Source organism: Canis lupus, chromosome 18, assembly GCF_011100685.1.
Source record: "Canis lupus familiaris isolate Mischka breed German Shepherd chromosome 18, alternate assembly UU_Cfam_GSD_1.0, whole genome shotgun sequence".
NCBI lineage: Eukaryota > Metazoa > Chordata > Mammalia > Carnivora > Canidae > Canis > Canis lupus.
In genome coordinates, this window is record NC_049239.1 from 6,990,355 (window position 1) to 7,003,280 (window position 12,926).

At 39.9% G+C, this 12,926-nt stretch overlaps 1 protein-coding gene across 3 annotated transcripts in view; it reads right to left on the minus strand.

The window, feature by feature from the left end:
* Positions 1 to 12,926, minus strand: part of HECW1 (HECT, C2 and WW domain containing E3 ubiquitin protein ligase 1) — a 440,242-nt gene that overhangs the window by 233,477 nt on the left and 193,839 nt on the right. The window lies entirely within an intron of this gene.

The following is a 12,926-nucleotide window of genomic DNA, read 5'->3' on the forward strand; positions in this document are numbered from 1 at the left end:
ACTCATCCATGAATTTATCCACCCATTTCTTCATGCAATCATACATTCATTTGTTCATTCAACAGATACTTGTTGAGATCCAACCATCTGTCATGCGAGGGAAAATGCAGGAACCATGGTGTTGGGCCAAACTAAAATGGTCCTTTTTGAACTAAAGTTTACAAATAATTGAAGATGGATTTTAAAACACCAGGAAAAGAAATAAAGGTATTAATACAACCTGTGGTAAGGAATCAGAAGGAAAAGAACAGGGTGCTCTGACAGGGTTTCAAGGAAGGAGGTCACCAGGGCCTCAGGGAAGCACTGAGGGATAAAGAAGCCATAGCGTAGAGATGAGGGTGTTTGTGTGGAGGAGGGAGAGGCCCTGACATGGTGTCCAGCACCCAAGTTGAGGGAGAGTCTGCTGCATGGAGGCACTGAGACGAGCCTGTGGGGGACTGTGTATTTTTCCTTTCCTGCTCTTTCTTTGTTCATCACATTACAACTGTCAGTATCCTTCTTTTTTTTTAATTTTTATTTATTTATGATAGTCACAGAGAGAGAGAGAGGCAAAGACACAGGCAGAGAGAGAAGCAGGCTCCATGCACCGGGAGCCTGACATGGGACTCGATCCCGGGTCTCCAGGATCGCGCCCTGGGCCAAGGCAGGCACCAAACCGCTGCGCCACCCAGGGATCCCTCAGTATCCTTCTTAAAGCTGGTGTCCAGGGAGGGATCCAGCATTCTGGAGAGGACAGATCTCCAAAGTCCCAGCTGACTGCTTCCTCTCTGGTTCTACTCCTCATGTTTTCAGTGCAGCATAAGACAGGGTTATGAGTTTTATTTTGATCATCTATGGGTCCCTGACAGTTTCCACTTCACCAGAAAGTAACCACTTGAGCTAGATGGGTCTGAGGCTAACCAGACCAGACTCAAACATGGGAAAACCATGTTTGAGACCCCAAATCCAGCACAGTGACACAAGGAATAAGGAGAACTCAGGGGCTCCTCAGGGAGGGCCCCAAACCCTAGCTCTGCAGAAAGGAACTAGGTCATGGTTATCCTTTTGCAGCTAAGATGTCCTTGGGAACATGTTCTGCATCTGTCTAGACTGGGAGAACAGGCTAGAATGAGATGCAAAGAGGGCAAGGCTTGTAGCTAAAGGACCCAGCTTGCAAGGCCCTTTGTGCTGTGTACCAATGGCATCACGTCTACCTCTTCAGGTCCTCACCGGCAAAGTGGGAGCCAGAGACCTAATAACTGGGACCCACTACTGGAGGATTAAATGAGATAACTGGTCAATGTGCTTGTGACATGCCATGTTGATCGCACATTGTTGGCTGTCTCTTCTTTGGCAAAGATGGTTGGGCAAAGCAACACCATCTCTGCTTCATTAATGGCAGCAACTCTTTGTATCTCTTGGAAAATCAGTTGGTTGCAAAATTTGTCAGTCTTAATATTCACAGTGTGTGTTCAGAGCCCTGGTTGGGTTACTAAGATGATTGCATAATATGTCTTTTACAGTAATTGCATTGCTGCAAAAAAGGCATAATATTTTCCTAGCTCCCTGGGTCTTCACCACAGATATAACGAGTCTCGCATCCAGATAGAGATTCTCCTCATTATGCCAATTCTCTAAGGAGAGGTATTTACTTGAATCTCTCCACTCTGATCACTAGAATATTCATTCTAACAGTTACAATCAGGTTTCACATAAATAATACCTAGAAAGGGGATGTTCATTCATTCATTAAACAATTGTGTAATATTTTCTCCAGCCACTGTGCTAAACTGTGGGGACACACTGGTGAACAAGATATGGCCTATGTTCTTCAGAAGTTTCTAATAGATTTGGGGATTTATTTAAGAAAATGGGCAATTTCAATGGATTACAGTAAGCATAAGGATGGGTTAAATATCAAGGAAGCATGGGGCACAAATGAGAAAAGGATGGGGTGTGTAGGCGGGAAGAATCAGAAAAGACTAACAAGGATGGCGAGATAACACATCTTAAAGAGAATAAGATACATGTCGCTGTACACGTTTAAACACACATATTTTAAGAGACAGTCAATTAGTCCTGATAAGCAGCACATTCTCTTAACGCTGATAATACTTTATAACAAATACCACACAAGAAAATAGAATAGTCTATATTCTTGCCTGGACCATCTGTGATGAGAGGTTAACTCCTTCCCCAAAGTCATTTATTGCCAATTGTTAGAAAACTTACTGATCTTCACTTGGAAATCCAAGTGTATTATGGGGGTCAGATGCAGAAAAACAAAATTGGTCCAGATTATTCATGCAGAAGGGGATTTAATGCAGAGAATTCAGTTTTGGAAGAGATGGACTCTAGTCTGGGCCTTTGGGAACAGCACTAGAATAACAGAATAAGTCCAAGGCCCTGCTTATGCCTCACTCAGAGAGGCCTCATGGGAACTAAGTTCAAGAATCTCATAGAGCAGCTGTGGCCAGCACACAGGAGGGCAGGAGGCTGCTGCCCCACTCACAGAGAGCGACCAGCCCGTGGCAAGATGAGTACCTGCGGCCGCCACACTGCCCATGAAGTGAGTGAGAGGACAGCAGGGCACAGCAGTAGAAGGCTGAATTTCTCAAAGCCATGCCTGAGGCAGCCACACGCTAACCAGTAGAAGGAATCCCGGGGTTTGCTTCCCCCTTCCCCATCTTGTACAAGTGCACCTGACAAAGGGACCAGTGTGCATCTGGAAGGTAGTTGCACAGGAGTCTGAGACATATAAATTTTCAGGACCAGATTCTGCACTAGGAGAAGTCACTGGAGAAGAGAAGAGGACTGAAATGGATGTTGGGGCCCCAGCCAAGCTCTTTGCCACCCTGAGGATTGGCAACCCCTGGGTCCTATGTCCCAAGGTTCTTTATTCCATATTCTTTGTCATGGGGGAAGTCTTTTTATGGGAGCAATGTTTGTGTGATTACAGGGATATTTACAGTCCCTCGAGGCAGGGAGGCTAGGCTACCTTAGTAAGTATGTGATATTAGGCATCTTATTTAATCCCTGTGTCTTTGGGTCCTCACTACAACATAGGTATAGTATCAATATAAACCTCAAAAGTGTGTTGTGAAGACTGAATGAATGAATCCAGGTGGTGGTCTTAGAACAGTGTCAGACATCACTAGGAAGTAGATATTTCTGTTTATATTCGAGGCTAACAATGAGGCCTTCTATGGCAAAGCTCTATGATTAATGTGCAAAACCATTAATAATAGCCTGAAACATTAGCTTACGCCAGTACTATTTAAAGTTTTTGTCATTACTCATTTTGTACAGAACATATAGAGATGTATTAAGTTCCTCAAAAAAGATTGTATTTGCTGAATGATATTTATTTCTTCTAGTGTGTAGGATCCGACTTCCTATTCCACAGTCTATAATAGAGAAAAGATCTTTGCAGGTTGTTAAAAATTTGGATCAGAAAGTTCTAGTGAGGTTTTATAGAAACAGTACACCTGAGAAACATGAAATGTACTTCTGTTGCTTTGTCTTCAAGATGAAAACTGAAGCCAGGCTTTCTATGCCCTAATCTATAATAGAAAAGTGTACAACAAAAAGACTATTGCTGTTGAGAGCAAGATGGACAAGTGAGCACAGAATCAGTTACAAAGAACTGATCCACTACCTACATCTCTTAAGCCCAACAAAGAAAATGCAACCTGGTTTCCACTTCTCGAGGAACTCATGCCTTCTGATAAGCAAATGGGAGGAAATATACCCTTGATTAAGGACATCTGGTCTATGATTAAAAGCATTCATCATAAGAACAATAAGAATATAATTTTTAAATTGATAGATCTATCTGATGGAAAGAAAAAAACAAAAGAAAAAAATGCAGTAAGTAAAGAATATGAAGAAATATGGTAAAAATAAGTCTTAATATAATAGTAAATACAATCATGTAAATGTGCTATTCTGGCCAATTAAAAGCCAGCGACTCTTTGATCAGAATATAAAAGAACACACAAATGGCTACATTGAAAAAATGACAAAGTTTGAAAGTAAAGGTCAAGCAAACATGAAGCAGAATAAAACAGAGACTAATCTTAAATAGTTTAAAAAAAAAAACAGAATTCAAGGCAAAGAGCAGCACAAGGAACACAGACAGATCTGTAATAATAAACTAAGAAATTATAGAAGGAAAAGCTCATGAACACTTATGTACTTGGTAATTCACATCAAGATATACAAAGCATAAAATCTACAGAAGTGAAGGTAAAAATAGATAAGATTAAAATTAAAAAAATTTTTACTAGCAATTTTTGATATGCTCCATTCAAAAATCAAAAGAGAATATACATGATTAGAATATACATGATTAAACTTTCTACATATTAAATGCACAGGAGAGGGAGAGAGAGAGTCCTGATATGTCAGGTGCCCTGTGAACTGAAATGTGTACATGTAAGAATTGTGTCCTTGCTCTACATGGTTCTTGGAAACTGTCGCCATTGCTACCTCAGCTACCATGGAACTGGGCAAAGTGAGGACACCGCCTCAGGATGCAGAAGTTTCAGTTGGCACATTTTATATAAAATGTATATATTTTTATATATATTATATATACATTATATATATAAAATCATTCCATCTCTCTCTATTGCATATAGATTTCAATATCTATATATATATTCTCTCTGTATATATAAAATTATCTTTAGATAGATAATAAATAGTGCAAACACTATTTATAGCAAAAATACACTTTCTTTATGATCATACATGGACAATTCACAAACACTGAGCAGGTATTGGTCACAGAAGATGCCTCAAAAAATTCCAAGGAATTAATCTGATACAGACCATAATCTCTAACCTCACTCAGGAGGAGAAATCTGGAAAGTATGAAAGAGAATATATGTTCCCAGGCACCAGTTTATGGGGAATTCTTCAATGATGTTATTTTAAAGAACTTTTAATTTTAATTTTGCTCTCCGTCATCACCTCTTGGTTTGTTGAGTTTTGAAAGAATGAATGCACTCAATTTCCATCATGTTTCAAATTACTGAGCAAATTCTAGTGTGGTATAGATATAGTATGGTATAGCATGTGATAATGATATGATTTGTTAAAATTCAAATTTTAAATTAATACAAAAGCTAGCTTTGCAAATTATGAGCATGGTATATGTACTTCATTTATTCAATTATATTTTCATAATTTTAATTACATATTTATTTCATATTTAAGAAGTTTTAATAGGGGCTGCCTCCAAGAGAGTCAAAGGAAGGGCTATTTTTTTTTAAATTGATAATCCTGAAAAGAGTTTAAAATTTTTAAATATTGGGGAAGAGGAGGAAAGCTGGTAGAAGAGTAGGGGTCCTCAATTTATCTGGTCCCACAAACTTACCTAGATAACTTTAAAAACATCCTGAGCACCTACAAATTCAACCTGAGAAGGTGGGGAGGGGAGCTGCAGGAAGCCAGGCAAGCTGGTGGGACAACAGAGCCCTGACAAGCTGGGCCTGGAAGTGGAGCTGTAGGAAGCCACTGAAAGGCCAGCGACAACAAGCCTGGGCATGAAAGCCGAGCTCTGGACAAGCTGGAACTTTAAAAATCCACATCTGAGTCTTCCCTGACTGATAAGTGCTCAGCAGGGAAAAAGGGCTGAAAGGCCGGAGGGGCAGTGAAGCCTCAATATTCCCGGAGACACAATAAGAATAGTGGCACCAGGAGAAAACTCACCTTAAACTGCAGTCAGATTGTGGTAAAGGGCTGGAATACAGCAACCCTCCTGGGCAACCCTCCCAGGGCATTTGGGAGAAGCCACTGGTTCCACAGACCGGCACCAGAGCTCCCTTGACCCTAGAGCCCAGCAACAGACAAAGGCAGCTGTCCTCCGTTCCCTTCAGGAGAAGTGGACCCCAAGAGGGCACAGGATAATGAGAACTCTCACGCCACTGGGCGCCCTGTAATCTGTGCAGATCAGTGCACCTGCACCTGCCCCAGGAGCATGTAAGCAGTGTGGCCTGGGAGACTGCTGTTCCGTACTTGAGGGGAGCTCTTAGCTCTGGAGCTGAAGATTTGGCTGCCGCCATTTTTTCTCTCCTTTTTGCCTTTCACCTGGGAGAGGCAGGGTCCCTAGGGAGCAAACGCCTCACAGGATAAACAGCTCATCCTGAGCCTGGCACCTGGGCAAGGGGCCGGGCATCTCCACCCAGGCACTGACACCTGAGAATCAGCGCAGCAGACCCCTCCTGCAGAAGACCAGCTGGAAGAACAAGGGAAGAGCAAGACTACTGAACAAGTAGCACTGGGAAGCCCCAGGACTGAGGGAAAATAGTATATAGAACTAGAGGCTTTTTTCATTACAATTCATTTATATTTCAGGTTAAAAATTTCCAGTATTTTTTTCTCTTTTCCTACCTTAACTACTATATTTTACCAACTCTTCATTTTCAAGCTTTTTCCTTCTTAACTTTCACATTTCTACAAATACATGTTTTAGATATAATCTTCATTTTTGGATTCCCTTCAATGTATTCAATTTAGTTTTGGTAGATATGAGTTATGGGTTTTTGCTTTTTGTTTTTTCTGTCTTGTCTTATTTTATAATGGTGGATGTTAGTACTTCTAACACATGGACCAAAATACACCCAGAACCAAGTGGAACACTGTGTTACTTCATTCTGTGAGAATATATTCTCTCTTCCTTCCCATTCTGTCCCCCTCTTGTTTAGGTTTTTGTGGTAGATGTCGGGTCTCTATATAAGTTTTGCTGGTTTATATAAATTTGGAATTGAGCATCTTCTAACATACAGAACAAAATACACCAGAACCAAGAGGATCACCTTCTAGGTCCCCTTGGGGAGACTATATTCTCTCTCAACCACTACTTCCTCATCACCCCCCTTTTTTCTTTGTTTTTTTACTCTTACAATTTTGTTTTAAAATTTGTTTTCCACTTTAGTGGTCCTTTTGTTTTATTTTGTTCTGTTCTTTTTCTTTTATGTTTTTGTCTCTAATGCCTTTGGAATTGTCTAGGGTGTATTTTACTTAGGTTGTGGATGATATTTTTGACTCTGCTCACTCATACAGTCACTCTGCACTGGACAAAATGACTAGAAAGAAGAATTCACTACAAAAGAAAGAACCAGAAATAATACTCCATGCCACAGAATTGCTGGACATGGATTTAAATATCGTGTCAGAGATACAATTCAGAAGTACAATTATAAAATTATTGGTGCCTCTGGTAAAAAGCATAAAGGACTCTAGAGATTCTCTTACTGAAAACTTAAGACCTAATAAGGCCAAAATTAAAAAATATTTTAAATGAGATGAAGTCTAAACTTGATACTCTAACTTCTAGGGTTAATGAGGTAGGAGAGAGAGTGAGTTAAGAAGATAAGTTGATGGAAAGGAAGGAAGCTGAGGAAAAAAGAGAAAAACAATTAAGAATGCATGAGGAAAGGCTTAGGGAAATAAATGATAGCTTGAGAAGGAAGAATATTTGTCTTATTGGGATTCCAGAAGAGATGAGAGAGGACCACAAAGTATATTTGAACAAATCATAGCTGAGAACTTCCCAAATCTGGGGAAGGAAACAGGCATCCAGATCCAAGAGATAGAGAAGACCTCCCGCCCAAATCAACAAGAACCATTCAACACCTCAACATTTATAGTGAAACTTGCAAATTTCAAGGATAAAGAGAACATTCTTAAAGAAGTTTGAGGTAATAGATCCTTAAATTATACAGGGAGAAATACCAGATTAACAGCAGACCTCACCACAGAGACCTGGCAGGCCAGAAAGGGCTGGTATGATATATACAGGGTCCTAAATGAGAAGAACATGCAGTCAAGAATAGTTTATCCAGCAAGGCTCTCATTCAGAATAGAAGGAGAGATAAAGAGCTTCCAAGATAGACAGAAACTGAAAGAGTATGTCACCATGAAACCAGCTCTGCAAGAAATATTAAGGGGGACTCCATAAAAGAAAGAGGAAGCCCATAGAAACAATCCACAAAAACAGGGACTGTATAGGTAATATGACGACACTAAATTCGTATCTCTCAATAGTTACTCTAAACATGAATGGGCTAAACGATCCCATCAAAAGACGCAGGGTTTTGGACTGGATAAAAAAGCAAGACCCATTTATATGCTGTCTACAAGAGACTAATTTTAGACCTAAGGACACCTCCAGACTGAAGGGGTGGAGAATCATTTGCCATTCAAATGGTCCTCAAAAGAAAGCTGAGGTAGCAATCCTCTTATCAGATAAATTAGAGTTTATCCCAAAGACTGTCATAAGAGATGAAGAGGGACACTATATCATACTTAAAGGGTCTATCCAACAAGAAGACCTAACAATCATGAATATTTATGCCCTGAATGTGGGAGCTGCCAAGTATATCCATCAATTAATAAAGTAAAGAGATATATAGATAATACATTAATAGTAGGAGACTTCAACATGGCACTCTCAGCAAAAGATAGATCTTCTAAGCAGAACATCACCAAAGAAACAAGGGCTTTGAATGATAACATGGGACCAAATAGATTTCACAGATATATAACGAACATTACATCCTAATGCAACTGAATACACATTCTTCTCAAATGCACATGGAACTTTCTCCAGAATAGATCACATACTGGGTCACAAATCAGGTCTCAACCAATACCAAAAGATTGGGATTGTCCCCTGCATATTTTCAGACCACAATGCTTTGAAACCAGAACTCAATCACAAAAAGAAATTTGGAAGAAACTCAAACACATGGAGGTTAAAGGGCATCCTGCTAAAAGATGACTGGGTCAACCAGTAAATTAGAAAGAATTAGAAAGATTCATGGAAACCAATGAAAATGAAAATACAACCATTCAAAAATCTTTGGGGTACAGCAAAAGCAGCCCTAAGAGGGAAATACATTGCAATAGAAGCCTCCCTCAAAAAATTGGAAAAAAACAAATATACAAGCTAACCTCTCACCTAAAGGAATTGGAGAAAGAACAGCAAATAAAGCCTAAACCAAGCAGAAGAAGAGAGATTATAAAGATTAGAGCAGAGCTCAATGAAATAGAGACCAGAGGAACTGTACAACGGATCAGCAAAACCAGGAACTGGTTCTTTGAAAGAACTAATAAGATAGATAAACTCCTAGCCAGCCTTATTTAAAGAGAGAGAGAGAGAGAGAGAGAGAGAGAGAGAAGACTCAAATTAATAAAACCATGAACTAAAGAGGAGAGATCACAACCAATATCAAGGAAATATAAGTGATTTAAAAAATGTATTATGAGCAACTATATCCCCAAAATTAGGCAATCTAGAAGAAATGTGTGTATTTTTGGAAACCTACAAATTATCAAAACTGGAACAGGAGGAAATAGAAAACCTGAACAGGCCAATAACCAGTGAGGAAATTGAAGCAGTCATCAAAAACCTCCCAAGACACAAAAGTCCAGGGCCAGATGGCTTCCCAGTGGAATTCTACCAAACATTTAAAGAAGAAATAATACCTATCCTACTAAAGCTGTTTCAAAGGATAGGGAAGGAGGGAATACTTCCAAACTCATTCTATGAGGTCAACATTACCTTGATCCCCAAATCAGTCAAAGACCTCACCAAAAAGAAGAATTATAGACCAATATCCCTGATGAACATAGGTGCAAAAATTCTTACCAAGATACTAGCCAATAGGATCCAACAGTAGATTAAGAGGATTATTCACCATGACCAAGTGGGATTTATCCCTGGGATGCAAGGGTGGTTCAACATTTGTAAAACAAAGTAAGAGATCAAATCAACAAGAGAAAAAACAAAAACTATATGATCCTCTCAATAGATGCAGACAGAGCATTTGACTTCCTGATTAAAACTCTTCAGAGTGTAGGGATAGAGGGAACATTCTTCAATATCATAAAAACCATTTATGAAAAGCCCCCAGCAAAAATCATTCTCAATGGGGAAAAACTGAGCCTTTCCTCTAAGACTAGGAACACGACAGGGATGTCTACTCTCACCACTGCTATTCAACATAGTACTAGAAGTCCTAGCCTCAGCAATCAGACAACAAAAAGAAATAAAAGGCATTCAAATTGGCAAAGAATTCAAACTCTCCCTCTTCGCAGATGACATGATACTGTATGTAGAAAACCCAGTCTCCACCCCAAGATCGCCAGAACTCATACAGCAATTCGGCAGTGTGGCAGGATACAAACTCAATGCCCAGAAACCAGTGGCATTTCTATACACTAACAATGAGACTAAAGAGAAATGAAGGATCAATCCCATTTAAAACTGCACCCAAAACCATAAGATACCTAGGAATAAACCTAACCAAAGAGGTAAAGGATCTGTACCCTAAAAACTACAGAACACTTCTGAAAGAAATTGAGGAAGACATAAAGAGATGGGAAAACATTCCATGTTCATGGATTGGAAGAATTAATATTGTGGAAATGTCAATGCTACCCAGGGCAATTTACATGCTCAATGCAATCCCTATCAAAATACCATGTACTTTCCTCACAGAGTTAGGACAAATCATCTTAAGATTTTTGTGGAATCAGAAAAGACCCTGAATAGCAAGGAGAATATTGAAAAAGAAAACCAGAGCTGGGGGCATCACAATGCTGGATTTCAAGCTGTGTTACAAAGCTGTGATCATCAAGAGAATGTGGTACTGGCACAAAAACAGACACATAGATCAATGGAACAGAATAGATAACCCAGAAATAGGCCCTCAACTCTATGGTCAACTAATATTCCACAAAACAGGAAAGACTATCCATTGGAAAAAGGACAGTCTCTTCAATTAATAGTGCTGGGAAAATGGGATAGCCACGTGCAGAAGAATGAAACTAGACCATTCTCTTACACCAGACACGAAGATAAACTCAATATGGATGAAAGATCTAAATGTGAGACAAGATTCCATCAAAATCCTAGAAAAGAACACAGGCAACACCCTTTTTGAACTTGGCCACAGCAACTTCTTGCAAGATACATCCACGAAGGCAAGGGAAACAGAAGCAAAAATGAACTATTGGGACTTAATCAAGATTAAAAAGCTTCTGCACAGCAAAAGAAACAGTCAACAAAACTACAAGACAACCTACAGAATGGGAGAAGATATTTGCAAATGACGTATCAGATAAAGGGCTAGTTTCCAAGATCTATAAAGAACTTATTAAACTCAACAGCAAAGAAACAAACAATCCAATCATGAAATGGGCAAAAGACATGAAGAGAAATCTCACAGAGGAAGACACAGACATGGCCAACATGCATATGAGAAAATGCTCTGCATCAACTTGCCATCAGGGAAATACAAATCAAAACCACAATGAGATGCCACCTCACCCCAGTGAGAATGGGGAAAATTAACAAGGCAGAAACCACAAATGTTGGAGAGGATGCGGAGAAAGGGGAACCCTCCTGCACTGTTGGTGGGAATGTGAACTGGTGCAGCCACTCTGGAGAACTGTGTGGAGGTTCCTCAAAGGGTTAAAAATAGACCTGCCCTACGACCCAGCAGTTGCACTGCTGGGGATTTACCCCAAAGATGCTGATATAGTGAAATGCTGGGACACCTGCACCCCGATGTTTATAGCAGCAATGTCCACAATAGCCAAACTGTGGAAGGAGCCGCAATGTCCTTCAACAGATGATGGATAGATGTGGTCTATATATACAATGGGATCTGACTCAGCCATTAGAAAGGATGTATACCCACCCTTTGCTTTGATGTGGATGGAACTGGAGGGTATTATGCTGAGTGAAGTAAGTCAACTGGGGAAGGACAATCATCATATGGTTTCACTCATATAGGGAATATAGGAAATAGTGAAAAGGATTATAGGGGAAAGGAAGGGAACTGAGTAAGGAGGGAAAAAATAGAGAGGGAGACAAACCCTGAGAGATTCCTAACTTTGGGAAACAAAGGGATGCAGAAGGGGAGGTGGGTGGGGGGATGGGGTAACTGGGTGATGGGCATTGAGGAGGGCACTTGATGGGATGAGCACTGGGTGTTATACTATGTGCTGGCAGACTGAATTTAAATTAAAAAATTTTAAAAATAAATATAAAATTTAAATATTATTTTAACATGGAATGTGAGATGAAGAGGTGAAAAATACTTGAATGGATACATTTTCATTAACTAAGCATTCTGATGACTAGAGATATTAATTGTATCCTTCAACTTATGTCTCCTAACCCACTTATACAATACTGTTCCCTTCATGTGAATAAGCCATGGGCATTGCTGAATCTTTCACCCTAAGTGAAGAATTCATAAATAATTAGATTTTACTTGCCAAAGTCAAGTAGGCATTACCAAATGAATAACTGCAGAACTATTTCCTGGAAATGCTGATTTCTAGCAAATATGCCTGTATGTACTTGTTTTTGACCAAATGATAACCTTCTTCCCGTTTACTGACCTTTAAAATCTCTTTCCAGGTTCCTGCCAGTTTGGTAAGAAGCCTTTCTATGATGTACAACTAAAATGATGGAGAACCCACCTAAGGGTGAAGGCGAGGCTGAACAAATTCTGGGAGTTAAGGTAATTTGGTATCACACATCCAGAAAATAGAGCTCCCTAACCGGGTAGATCAAGACGTGAAGTATTGATCAACAGGCAGTAAATGTGCAGTGGCTCATCAATTCTGCTCGATGATCCTGAGAAGAAAGTCATGTTTTCCCTTCTATTTTGGAGATGGGAAATCTGGAGCTCTGACAACAGTACCTGGCTGGGGGCACACATGTGGCCAGTGGCAAGGTATGATCTAATGAGGTCAAGGTGTCACTGAAACCACGTGATCTTCCCCCTTTGGTGTCACTAGGAGGGAGACTCCTTCATTACTCTGCATCGAGCACATGAACCACTCCCTAAGGGAGGGCAGCCAAATGGGATTTCACTGATAATAATAGCAATGATGCTACTGTCACTGCCCCCTTACTG